Source organism: Peromyscus leucopus, chromosome 11 (assembly GCF_004664715.2).
Source record: "Peromyscus leucopus breed LL Stock chromosome 11, UCI_PerLeu_2.1, whole genome shotgun sequence".
NCBI classification, from domain to species: domain Eukaryota; kingdom Metazoa; phylum Chordata; class Mammalia; order Rodentia; family Cricetidae; genus Peromyscus; species Peromyscus leucopus.
This window is the reverse complement of record NC_051072.1, coordinates 44,481,369-44,494,910: the sequence shown is the minus strand read 5'-3', so window position 1 is coordinate 44,494,910 and position 13,542 is coordinate 44,481,369.

Below are 13,542 nucleotides of genomic sequence, written 5' to 3'. Positions count from 1 at the left end.
TTCACTGTGTAGCTTTTAATGGCCTGGAACTGAATATGTAGACCAGGCCTACCTGGAACTTACAGAGATCTGCCTGCCTCTGCCTCCTGAGGGTTGATAATTTTAAAACATTGTCTATAGATACATTAAGGATTTGTGGGTATGTTAACCTGACTATGACAGCATTTTTCATTCCATATGTTTACAAAAGTCTTTTCTTTATACCTGTGTTGTTTCAACTTAAATATTGTATGCTTTTAATTTGTCAATTATACCTCAATAAATCTGCAGGAAAAAGATTTCCAAACACCTAAAAAATTTTTAAAAGCTTTGGTTGTTGGTTAAGCGGTGGCAGCCATGCCAATGGAGGAGAGCGCTGGATGTATCGGTGACGGAAGAGTCATGAGCCATGGTTACCTTTCTAGAACTTTATTGGGAGAGAAGGGGACACACACACACACACACACACACACACACAGAGAGAGAGAGAGAGAGAGAGAGAGAGAGAGAGAGAGAGAGAGAGAGAGAACCACGGAGGGGAGAGAATGTGGAAGGAGAGCGTACAGAAAGAGAGGACACAGAGAGAGTATGCCCACTTTTTAGACTGGGACGCTGTCGCAGGCTGGTGACGTAATTAAGGACATAATCCTTACATCCCAAACTTTTGCTTATTATTAAAAAAGAGCAGGTAGATGGGAATAGGGCCGTCATCGGCGTTTCTCTCAAAAGCTGCTTCCAGCTGACTGTTGGACGTCGGTTAGCTCTTGGGGGAATGGGGAATGGGAGCCTTCCGAGGTAGACAGGCGTTGTGGGATGCTGTCTGCCATCCGTTTGTTCTGGAGACATGTATCCCCCCTGGCTGTGGCTGGGAACCTTCTGTCTGACAAGATGTTGGTGACACAGACAAAAGCTTAGAGAGAAAAGAATCATTATTATTTTATGTTGACATTTATCTGAGATAGATCCGGCCTGTCCAAATGGATTTTGAAACATGTTAAGCTTTATCAGAGACATTATTTTAAAGCACCTGCATCCTTTACTAGTTCAGCATCCAGGAGACAGGTGGTCAATTGTTAAAAGCATCTCACAGTAATAGATGTTTACATTAAAGTCTTTTTGTAGTGCCCAGACACTTTTGGGTCTGGGTGTGTAAATACCTTTTAACTGTTACAGTTCTTACCTCATGATCTCTGGCTTCCGATTCTGTGGTAGTCCTGTACAGTGTACCTGAACAGTGAGTTAGAACAGGGAACTGGGAAGAGAAAAGCTTATGGTGCATGAAAATTTATTTTTTATTTTTTGGAATTAGGGACAAGGCAAAGATCAGGGCTCTCTGTCTGTATGCACGTGAGAAACACAGGCAGTGGATCTGGAGTGAGACAATGAAATGAAAGCTCCTATCTTAGCTGGAAATCTTTTTTTATTAAGTACCTCTGAAAGTGCAATTAAATCTGGTGAGGTGGTAAGACTGTCCTCTGTACCTGACAATAAAGGAGAGGTGACATCCCAAAACTCCCAGGACTGAGTCAGTGGTTCTGGTGTCCAGAAGGACAGAAATGGATTGCTTCCCTGCTGCGTTCTGGGTTCCCTGCCATGTCTGTAGCCAAGCCTAGGTCTGCTGGAGGTCTTAGCTTGATGTACCCATGCATCTTGGTGCCTGGGGGCAGTCAGTTGACTGGTTGTCTTTCTAGGCGGTACTTTTAACAAGGCTGTTGATGGCCTGGCAGGGCATTCGCTAGCCCATGGCCTTTTTCCTCACTTAAAACATGGACCCAACAGCTTTTGGGAGTCAGCGAGTGCCAGCACTTGGCAATTTTTTTTCCGGGCTTTTATCTCTACCCTGGCACACCTTAAATGCCACAGATGACTCTTTTGCCTGTGGGTCAGGAGCCTTGCTCTCCAGATATTTAAGTCAGGGAGGTCTGAGGAACAAGAGACAGATTTTACTCCGTGCCCTGACTTTTTTTTTTCTGATGATTGATGGCTTAAGGACAGCTTTTGGAAGATCTGCCAGGTGGCAGACTATAAACCGATCCTTTTGGAAGACTTGTCTGAGGCTATAAACTGATTTTTGGCTTAGGAGCCATCCCGACAATTGTAAACTTATTTGTATGGATCTTAGCTGCTTCCAGATCGGTCTGTGTCTCCCAAAGCAGTTTGAGAATGAGTGGGTGGAGTTAAGGTTAGTTAGGGAGAGAGTCGTAGCAGCCTCCCAAGCCCGCCCATTTTTAGCTGGCTCACTTTTCTGACTGGAAGTCAGACAGAAAAGGTTGCACGTGGCAGAGGCAGAAATGCGGAGGGAGAAGGGTTCAGAGCTTTGGCAGAAATCTTGGGGATGAAGTGACTCTTCTATTTGCACATTCACTGCCAGAAGTTCCCGAGACGCTGTTATGTAGACAGATTGACAGGTACCCGCCCCTATCCGCCAATGTAAATGGTAAATGTATCTGCCTCTTTGTTCCATGGCTGTAGCCGAAAGAAAAATAAAAAATTAAAATAACAAACCGGGATCAGACTCCAATCTTGGGCATCCTTGAGAGTGAAGAGAGATCTATAAATCAGCTCAAGTTCCCATCCTCTTCATCAAGGATGGTAAGGGCTGTAGCTCTGCTGCAGTTGGTCCACGGTGGACCCGAGACAGCATTTACCCCCTTGTCAGGAGCAAAACTGTCCCTGCCGTTGCTAGCACACCCCGAGGACAACCCCCCGGGGTGTCCTTCTCAAAGAATATAGCTCAGACTACAGCCGTGAGAACGGCGGACTCACTGTGGGGAAGAATCATGGCGGTAGCAGTGGTGGTAGCTGTGTGGGGGTCCAGCGAAGTCGAGGGACAATTGTGGTCTCGCGGTCTCGCTGGATGGGGGAGGAGGTGGCAGGCAGCAGCGGCCACAGCAGGTCCTCAGTGGTCTATCCAAGTCTGAATGGCACCAAATGTTGGTTAAGCGGTGGCGCTTGCTCGTGGCTGGCTGCCACCTGCCATGGCCATGCTGACTGAGGAGAGCGCTAGATGTCATGAACCATGGTTAACTTTCTAAAGCTTTATTGGGAGAGAAAGGGGGAGAGAGAGAGGGAGATGGAGAGGGAGAAGGAGAGGGAGAAGGAGAGGGAGAGGGAGAGACCAACCACGCGGAGGGGAGAGAATACAGAAGGAGAAAGTGCGGAAAGAGAGAGGACACAGAGGGCATGCCCGCATTTTAGGCTGGGAGGGCATCGTAGGCTGGTGACATAATTAAGGACATAATCCTTACATTGGTTATATCTGCGAGGTGAGTTGGGAAGCATTCTTACTTTTCATTCTACCCCTTTCTGCACTGATTTTTTTTTAATTTTACAATTCTCTGTTATTTTTATGCTTAAGATAAAAACTCAGGACTTGAGAGATGGGTTGGTGGTTAAGAATACTTGTTACTTTCACACAGGACCTGTGTTTGGTTCCCAGCTCCCGGACAGCCTATCTCTATAGGAACAGATAGATTATCTTGTTTATCATCTGATTTGACAGTTAATACATTTTAGTCAGAAGTGTTTAGATGTTATATCAGAGTCCAGTGAGAAAACAGAAATGGCAGGTCATTCTGTGCCAGGTAACAAGTGAAGTTATGCTTGACAATAAGCCGTGTAAGCAGTGCTCACACCAAAGAAATCAATAAATCAGTAATTAATAACTGGTCTTCTCTATGTGATCCTACTTCATTACTGTAACTCCAATGCGCTCATCACTGGTCCCTAGGAAGCACCTGCTCCATCATAACAAAATTCCTGAAATGTCTATTTCTGGTCACATACTCCATATCCCAACTCTGACTCCTTCAAATGGGCTGCTTTTCTGCACATCTGCTTCATTTTTAAGTTAAAAACAAACAAACAACAAAACAAAACCAGGAAGTCAATTTTATATCAAAGAATAGTACACACAGAACACAACTGAAACAAGTAACGATAACTGTAAACTCATAAAAATCTGTATTAAATATGATTTTACTAAGCTCCAAAGGTCTAGAAAACAACTTTCATTGGAAGAGTTCTTTACAAGCACGGGTAAGTGTTCTTTCATGCTTACATCCTCTCCCCCAAGCTTTTATCTTTTCCATCCCACCGAAACAGCTGTTTTAGCATCACCAGCGACCTCCACGTTGGTACATTCAATGACTGTGTTGCGACCTTCATCTTACTTGTCCTGTTTCCAGCATCTGAACTACTGATGGATCTCTAGGAAAGGCCTGCTTCATCTGACCTTAGGGCCTCACTCCTGGTTTCCTCCTCAGACAGCTCCAGCTCAGTCCCCTGCTGTTCCTCTTTCAACCACTGGGGCATCTGAGTTCTCTTGACTGTGTGTGAGTGCACTTCCTGGAACACCTCATCCAACTGAGTGGCTTTAAACTCCATGCCCACACCACCTCCTCCACCTCCAGCTCTAGCCCTGGACTCTTTTTATATAACCCCAATGGGCACTGCACATTTCACATCTCCAAAGCTAACTCTTGGCCTTCCCCTTCACTGAAGCACTCTGATGGCACCCTTTCATCTCTTGACTCCCACTGGACTCCTCTGGTTGCTTGGGGGAAACCCTTGGAGTTATCCTTAGCTCTTCTCTTTCATAGTCCATATCTAAGCTAATCCTGGTGATTCCACTTGCAAAATACATCTGATCTAGCTGGGCAGTGGTGTGTCACACCTTTAATTCCAGCACTTGGGAGGCAGAGGCAGGTGTCTCTTTGTGAGTTAGAGGCCAGCCTGGTCTACATGATGAGCTCCACACCAGCCATAGTGAGACCCTGCCTCAAAAAACAAACAAACAAACAAACAAACAAACAAACAACACCCAGCAGATTCAACCTGGTTAGCCCCCTTCCTTTTTTGTTACTAGTGGTGTATTTTTACCATGCTATCAGAAGCTCCCCCGGAAGTCAGATCATGTTCTCCCTCTGCTTTACTATTCTTCACTGGACTCTCAGCTTAAAGTATGCCAGGCAAGAACTTTACCAACTGAGCTACAACCTCAACCAAAGGAAAGTTTATGTCATTGATACATTTGCCGAAATTGTAGAGTTATATTTAATGGTCAAATTGTTGAAGAATTAAAACAAAGATCAAGAATAATATATAGTATCCATTAATATTAATTAGCATTATGGTCAGCAATATATGCAATCAGGCAAGAAAATGGAATAATGTTAAAGACAGAATTCAGTATTTAGATATGTATCTAGAAGTGTGAGGAGATTACAATGAAAGATTCTTGTACATTGTCAGTGAACATTTAAAATGCAGAGTATTTTTTTTTTAAGTTCACTTGCAAGGGCCACAAAAATCTATAAGGTGCTAAAATAAAGGTGACATTGAATGCAGATATAGCAATATCATTAGTGAAAAGTGAGTTTCACTGGGGAGATTTTACAGATGAAAGAGTCAGCAGTGTGAAGAGCCTGTCTGACCTCTGGACTTCCTGTCGAAGAAAACACACCAAGGAAGAATGGAATTTTATTACTTATAGGAAAACAGAATTGGTATTCATCATGTTAAGCAAAGTCCGCTGGACAGATAGTGCATGCTTTATCTCACTTGGAATCTAGAGTTAATAAGTGCATAAGCATGAAGCAGAAGATGACTCCAGAGGGAGAGGAAGGATATGAAGGGAGGGAAAGTGAGGAAAGAGAGAAGGAACAGGGAGGAAAGAAAACAGCTGACATTTTCTTATGTAAAATCTAGACTCCCCCACCCGATAGGACCACACAAAGTGTGTGTGGGACAGGAAAGCAGAAGTGGGAAGAGGAAGGGTCTTGTAAGGAAGGACCACAGTGGGAGTGGCAGGTACCAACAGGAGACTGATGGACACGGAAACATCGTGAGATCCATATTTTTATATACTAACTGAAGAGATTATTTTCTAAGACTGGACTGTTTACAGCTGGATGCAGGATGGAAAGTGTGTCACAAGACACCACTGCTTTAACACAGAAGTCAGGAGGGGCTGGTAGAACCTGGTTATCTGACCATGATGGCTTCTAGGTAAGAGAAACGGCCCTTCAGGTCTAGACAGATAATCTGAGGTACACGCCAGGGCTGCTGGTAACAGCTAGAAGCCCTACTAACTCCAAAATTTTTTAAATATCCTAAGGTGAAGAAAATGTGCATCTGGGCCCCTGGGGTTCATGTTTCCTTAAGATGTTGCAGGGTGTGTGGTTCGAAGTACAGACTCCCAAGGCTGCCTGGTTACTCTTTAACCCTACTGCCTGGGTTTCCTCATTTGTATAGTGGAGATAGCATACCCGACTTGTTTGGACTGTTAAAGATGGTATGTCCAAGCTTTTAATATTGTAACATGACATTGTCATCTATAAAGTTCATGCTGGAGAACCGCATGACCAAGTTACCAAGTGAAAAAATAATCCATGGAAGAATCTCATAGTATTTGATGTCAGCTTAAAACTTCTGGGTAGGGGTCATGTTTCCAGCTCTCCAGAGGTGCAGGAAGTCTGGACACTGGGTGTTGGGCTCATCTGGCCTTGAGGGTGGCCGGTTTCCACACTAGTTAGTTCTCTAGGGCTAGTCAGATTGGGCGAGCAGCTGGGAGAATTCTTATTTGGGGCCTCTGGGTTTGCAGCTGTGTGTGGAATAGTTGATGGAGATGAGGCAGGGGGAACTGCCTGGCCCTGCACGGACTGATTTAGTCCTGTATTTTATGTCTTCTTGTCACAGGCATGCTGCATCTCCATCTCAGGACCCGAGATGGGACAGAAGTCTCCCTGGAGACACTGTTCATCCAACCTGTGCTTGTCTTTGGCTTGCTTTCTTGCTTACTACTATTCCATGTAGTATCCACCTTCTGAAATTTGTTAAAATACTCTGTGTTGATCATTTTTCTGGTTTCTTAGTTTTTATGGGTTTGTTCTTTTAAAAAAAATCACCTTAATAATGTTATATAACATTTGCTAATAATAACCTAAATGTGCTTAGAGTGTATTCAGGAAAACAAGTCTAGTCACAACATTTCTTGGCATCAAATGAGGGAGTGTCCACACCAACTTTCCAATTCTCTATGGACACCAACAAGGTGTTCCATGATTTAGTTAAATTCTGGTAGTACCCAGAGATAGTTTATGCCAAAGGATTGTTTGAAATGAGCTTTCAGCTTCTGGCTTTGACTTTGTAGACAGCTTGGAGTCATTTTCTGAAGTACTTCTCTGACATCTAGCCTTTTCCAGGATAAATCTTGACTCCCTAATCTTTCCATCATAAAGTAAAAGATCTGGATTCAGCCTGGCAGTGGTGGCACACGCCTTTAATCCCAGCACTGGGGAGGCAGAGCCAGGAGGATCTCTGTGAGTTCGAGGCCAGCCTGATCTACAAAGCAAGACCCAGGACAGGTACCAAAACTACACAGAGAAACCCTGTCTTGAAAAACCAAAAAAAAAAAAAAAAAAAAAAAAAGATCTGGATTCAAATATTCAAATCATATAAGGAGCTCCTTATTTTTGTTTATTTGTTCAGTTATTGATTGTTATTCTATTTTTAATTTTAAAAGATTTATTTTTCATTAAAATTTATGCACAATATATTTTGACCATATTCTTCCCTTCTGCCAATTCCTCCAGACACTTCACACCATCTTTACCCACCCAGGTTCATTTTCTTTCTCTCTCAAAAACAAAAAACAAACAGTAAAAAACAAAAATCAAAACAAACAAACAAAACACCAATAAGGCAAAAAAAAAAAGTCAAAACACAACAAAAAGTGCACACACACACACACACACACACACACACACACACACACACGAAGTCTCCTGTGCTGATCAACTACTCCTGGGTATGGGGCCTGTCCTGGGGTGTGGTTGATATTACCAGTGACACTCCATTGGAGAAAACTGATTTTCTCTTTCCCAGCAGGTATCTATTGCAAATAGCTTCTGGGTTAGAGGTGGTACTTTCTCTTTCCTTTTTCTGTCAACCACAACCTCTGGCTCTTACATTCATTCCACCTCCTCTTCTGCATAGACTCCTAAGTCTTGAGGAGAGAGCATTGGTGAAGAGATCCCTCAGGACTGAGTGCTCCAAAGTCTCTCATACTCTGCATGCTGTCCAATTGTGTGCCTCTGTGTTAATTACCATCCACTGAAAGAAGCTTCTCTGATGAGGATTGAGCTATGCCCTGATCAATGATCATTAGGAGACATTTTAATGCTATGATCCTTCAGCATAATAATAGAATTAGATTTTCCTCTAGACCCGTGGTTCTCCACCTTCCTAATGCTGCAGCCCTTTAATACAGTTCCTCATGTTGGAGTGACCACCAACCATAAAATTATTTTCATTGCTGCTTTGTGACTGTAATTTTTATTGTTATGAATCATAATGTAAATATCTGGTATTTCCAATGTGACCCATATGAAAAGGTTATTCAACCCCAAAGGGTCATGACCCACAGGTTGAGAAGTGCTGCCCTAGACCCATGACCTATCTAGTTTCAGGTTCCTGGTCACTTTAGCAGTGTCGGGTATGGGTTCCCTCTCATGGTGTGGACCTTAAATCCAACTTTAAAAGGAATTGGTTACTTCCATAACATTTGTGCCACTATGACACCAGTATATCTCCTGGAAAGGTAACTCCTATAGGTTAGCAAGGTTTGTAGGCGGGTGATATTTATGATCACTTTCCTACTCCAGTCTCATGAGGAGTACCTTTCAGTACTATGAATACCAGTCAGCAAGAGTGAAGCTTCTAGTTAGGTACCTGGTAAACTTCTCCGTGTTCAATGACATAGTTAAGTATTGTCCTCAGCAATAGAGCCTTCCATTAGGTTGTAGAGAGTAACTGATGGTTTTGACAATAGCCCATAGTGTTGTGGGGCTGTGTATGGGATGTCCCTGGCCAAGGAATCAACAGCTGCAACCCATTCCTGGCCCCGTCTTGCTTGTTGGCATATGATATAATGTTGGCATTATATCCCCCATTATATGATGACTCCATTTAAATTCCTTTCATATATGTATATATTTTAGGAAGCACCCAGAGGCTTAATATTACTTACAAATGCTTGGCTGATAGCTCAGGTTTATTACTAACTAGCTCTTACTACTTAAATGAACCCATTTCTATTAATCTATCTATTGCCACGTGGTTGTGGCATTACTTCATTTTCTACAAGTCTTGCTTCCTCAACGGCTGGCACGCACTCCCCATTTTCCACTCTTCTTCTCCTTTATCTCTGCTTGGATTTCCCACTGGCTCTATCTGCCAGAGTTGAGGAAACTGCCAGCTTCAAAGGAAAAATGTGATGATATTTGGTTTGTGCTCTAACAAATAAAGCTTGCCTGGAGATCAGAGGGCAGAGCTAGCCACTAGTTAACCACAGAGGCCAGGCAGTGGTGGCTCACAACCTTAATCCAAGCACATGGCAGGAGGAAACAGGAAGTGCTATGGTTGGTCAGAGAGAGGAATATAAGGTGGGCAGAGACAGGAGCTTGGCCCTTTTCGGCTGAGGAGTTGCCGAGGTAAGAGGTGTCTGTGGCTGGCTGCTCTTTGTCTCTGATCTTTCAGCATTTACCTCATATCTGGCTCCTGGTTTTTTATTATTAAGAACAATTAGATTCTTGTTACAGAAATGTCTTACAGTAGCACACAATGTTAACTATATCCTAAAGTATTCAAATAAAATCCCTCCCACTGTTATCCCCTGAGGTCCTGACTAACCCGCTGAAGCAGTAACTTCAAGCATCCACTGGTCACTTCCCTGACTGTGGGATTTGACTTTTAGTGCCTCAGATATTTTCTCACTGTTCCCATTAAAGGTCTACCACCAGATCCTGTGTCAGAAAACAAAAGAAAATACAAACAAGAAAGAAAGAAGAGGCTGGACCAACGAGATGTCTCAGTGCATCAAGGTACCTGCCACCAACACAGTGCCCTCGGTGGATCCCTGGAGCCACATGGTGGAAATTGGAATTGGAAAGAACCAATTCCCACAAGTTGTCCTTTAATCTCTATCTGTGTATGACCTGGCACGTGGAGTGACTACTCTTATGTCAGCCGGACACAGGCTAGAGTCATCAGAGAGGAAGGAGCCTCAGTTGAGGAAATGCCTCCATGAGATCCAGCTGGAAGGCCTTTTCTCAATTAGTGATCAATGGGGAAGGGCCCAGCCCACTGTGGGTGGTTCCCTTCCTGGGCTGGTGGTCCTGGGTTCTATAAGAAAGCAGGCTGAGCAAGCCATGGGGAGCAGGGCAGTAAACAGCACTAATCCATGGCCTCTGCATCAGCTCCTGCCTCCAAGTTCCTGCCCTGTTTAAGTTCCTGCCTTCAGTACTTTTGATGATGAACTGTTACATGGAACTATGAGAGAAATAAACCCTTTCCTCCCCAAGTTGCTTTGGTTATGGTTCCATCAGAGCAGTAGTAACCATAGTAATTATCAGTAAAACTATAAGAAAAAAGCTTAAACAGATTAAGTGTATAAACTTAGACCCTTTCCAGTGTTATCTGCTACAGATTGGAAAACAGTCAGGATATTTAACCAAAAGACTAAAAAGGGAGGCGGGTTAAAATAAATTATATGGTCTGTGCCTTTAAGAACTAGCCTCACAAAGAAAGGGGAGTGCTCCTTCCAACTCCTGCTGTGAGTGAGAGATTTGGAAGAGCCTCCTGGAGACTTATAAACTTAGAAAACACCTTACTTTTGCATTCTGTACTAAAGTCTCCAGTGGCAGCTTTGGGGACATGATCTAAGCACAACAAGACCCTCACTCTATTGTCTCAAAAAGGGGGCCTTAGACAAAGATATCTCAATGTAGACAGACCAGGCCAGTTTCAAGTCCCCAGAAATGATGGCACCAGCCCCAGGAACAAAAGAACAGAGTCAGGATGTCTGATGGTAACCAATTAACTACGAGATGCCCTCTCCAGAGATAACAGGATCAGACCGGGAGATGAGTTGTAAAACTCCTGACAGGGCAAACAGATAAGCTAGAATAAGATAAAGTCCAGGCCCAGGAAACTGACCATCAGATAGACTACATCTAAATTTATGGTTGCTATAAACTAACTTCCAGAAAGAGTAACTTTCTGTCACTGAGATGGCTTGAGATGATTCTGTATGAGTAAAGATAAACGCACTGGAGGTCTTGGGGGTACGATTGGGCACAACACTAAGACATGTGTACACACACACACACACACACACACACACACACACGAGAAAGAGAGAGAGAGAGAGAGAGAGAGAGAGAGAGAGAGAGAGAGAGAGAGAGAAAGAGAGAGAACAAGATTTATAAGCATTTTTTCAGGAAAGAAAGAAGATGACAAGGAGGTGGGAGAGGTTCAATGCAGATGTTAGTGGAGGAGAGTGTGGGAGGGAGGTGCTCACATGCAGATGTTAGTGGAGGAGAGTGTGGGAGGGAGGTGCTCACATGCAGATGTTAGTGGAGGAGAGTGTGGGAGGCAGGTATTCACATACAGATGTTAGTGGAGGAGAGTGTGTGAGGGAGGTATTCACATACAGATGTTAGTGGAGGAGAGTGTGGGAGGCAGGTATTCACATACAGATGTTAGTGGAGGAGAGTGTGGGAGGAGGTATTCACATACAGATGTTAGTGGAGGAGAGTGTGGGAGGCAGGTATTCACATACAGATGTTAGTGGAGGAGAGTGGGGGGGGAGGTGCTCACATACAGATGTTAGTGGAGGAGAGTGTGGGAGGGAGGTATTCACACACAGATGTTAGTGGAGGAGAGTGTGGGAGGCAGGTATTCACATACAGATGTTAGTGTAGGAGAGTGTGGGAGGAGGTATTCACATACAGATGTTAGTGGAGACAGTGTGGGAAGCAGATATTCACATACAGATGTTAGTGGAGGAGAGTGGGGGGGAGGTCCTCACATACAGATGTTAGTGGAGGAGAGTGTGGGAGGGAGGTATTCACACACAGATGTTAGTGGAGGAGAGTGTGGGAGGGAGGTGCTCACATGCAGATGTTAGTAGAGGAGAGTGTGGAGGGAGGTATTCACATACAGATGTTAGTAGAGGACACTGTACCCTGGCTTATGCTGTGCTCTCAATGTGAAAAGTCTCCTACAAGCAGCTCATGTGTCTGAGCATTTGGTGTCCAGCTGGGGTGCCATTGGTAAGATGTTGGAATCTTTAAGAGGTGGAGCCTGGGGGAGGAAGTGGGTCACTGGGGACAGGCTTGAGACTTTATAGCCTGGTGCCACTTCCTGTCATTTTCTCTGCATCCTTGCTGCTGATGCACTGTGACCGGCTGACTTCCTGCTCCTGACACCAGGTCTCCTGTGCCCCGGTGGAAATACATCTTCAAACTGTAAGTCAGAATAAACCTTGTTTTCTGTGATCTGCTTTGTCAGGGTATTTCATCCCAGCACAGGAAAAGTCACTGCAGGCTGTTCTAGTGAAAATGAAAGCAACTAAGCAAAGCCTTAGGCTGCCAAGTCATGGCCAGTTCCTTCTTTACAGGGAGGGAGCAGGATGCTAGAGTGGGGCAATTGTGTCCATAGATAAGAACATGACCTTTGTCTCATGATCACTAAGGAGACTGTAAGGGGAGGATATAGAGAGACAACTGTATTAATACCTAGAAAAAAAATAAGAAAAAATAACTAAAAAATAAGAGTTGAGTAACCTGAGGATTGAGAAAACTCCAGAGGGACCATTGCTGGGGTGGATTTTACACAGTAGTGAGAACTCTTTATGGTGCATTAGGTGTTGTCAAATGTGTAACTGCTCCAAGGGAAACCTCTGCTAGGTGTCAGATGAAAGAGCATGCTTCATTGAAAGACCCGTTTTAGTTAGGAAAGCACATGCCTGCTCTCCAGAACTTCAAAGGCAGAAACAGGAATCGCTGTCATCAGAACTGGGCTGTGGGCAGTCTGTGGGGTATTTCCTTGGTGTTAATCGATGTGGGAGGGTCCAGCCCACTGCTGGCAGTGGTGCCCTCAGGGCATGTGGTCCTGTGTTGTATAAGAAAATAAACCAGTCCCAGCAGAGGCAGGCAGATCTCTGATTCAAGGCCAGCCTGACCTGGTCTAAAATGCAAGTTCCAGTGCATCCAGGGCTACACAGAAAAACCCTGTCTTGAAAAAGAAACAAGTAAATAAATAAATAAAAAAAAACAAAAAATAAATATAATAATAAAAAAGGTAAGGAAAAGAAATTAAGCTAAGAAAACTATGGGAAGTTAAGCCAGTAAGCAACATTCTTCTTCCACAGTCTCTGCTTTAGTGTTTACCTCCAGTTTCCTGCGTTTAGTTCCTGCCCTGATTTCCCTTGATGGTGAACCATGTTGGTGGGATAGTTGTTTACACAGTATTAAGATATCAATGTGACTGGTTTGATAAAGAGCTGAGTGTCCAATAGCGAGGAAGGAGAGAATAGGTGGGTCTCCTGGGGAAAGAGAGGAACTTGGGTGAATCTAGGCACTCTAGAAATGATAGCAAGACAGAGAGTCGGGCATACAGGATCGAAGACAGGTAAATAGACTCGTGGCAGAATGCAGATTAATAGAAACAGGATAATTTAAGTCCTAAGTGCTAGTTGGGAACAAGCCTAAGCTAAAG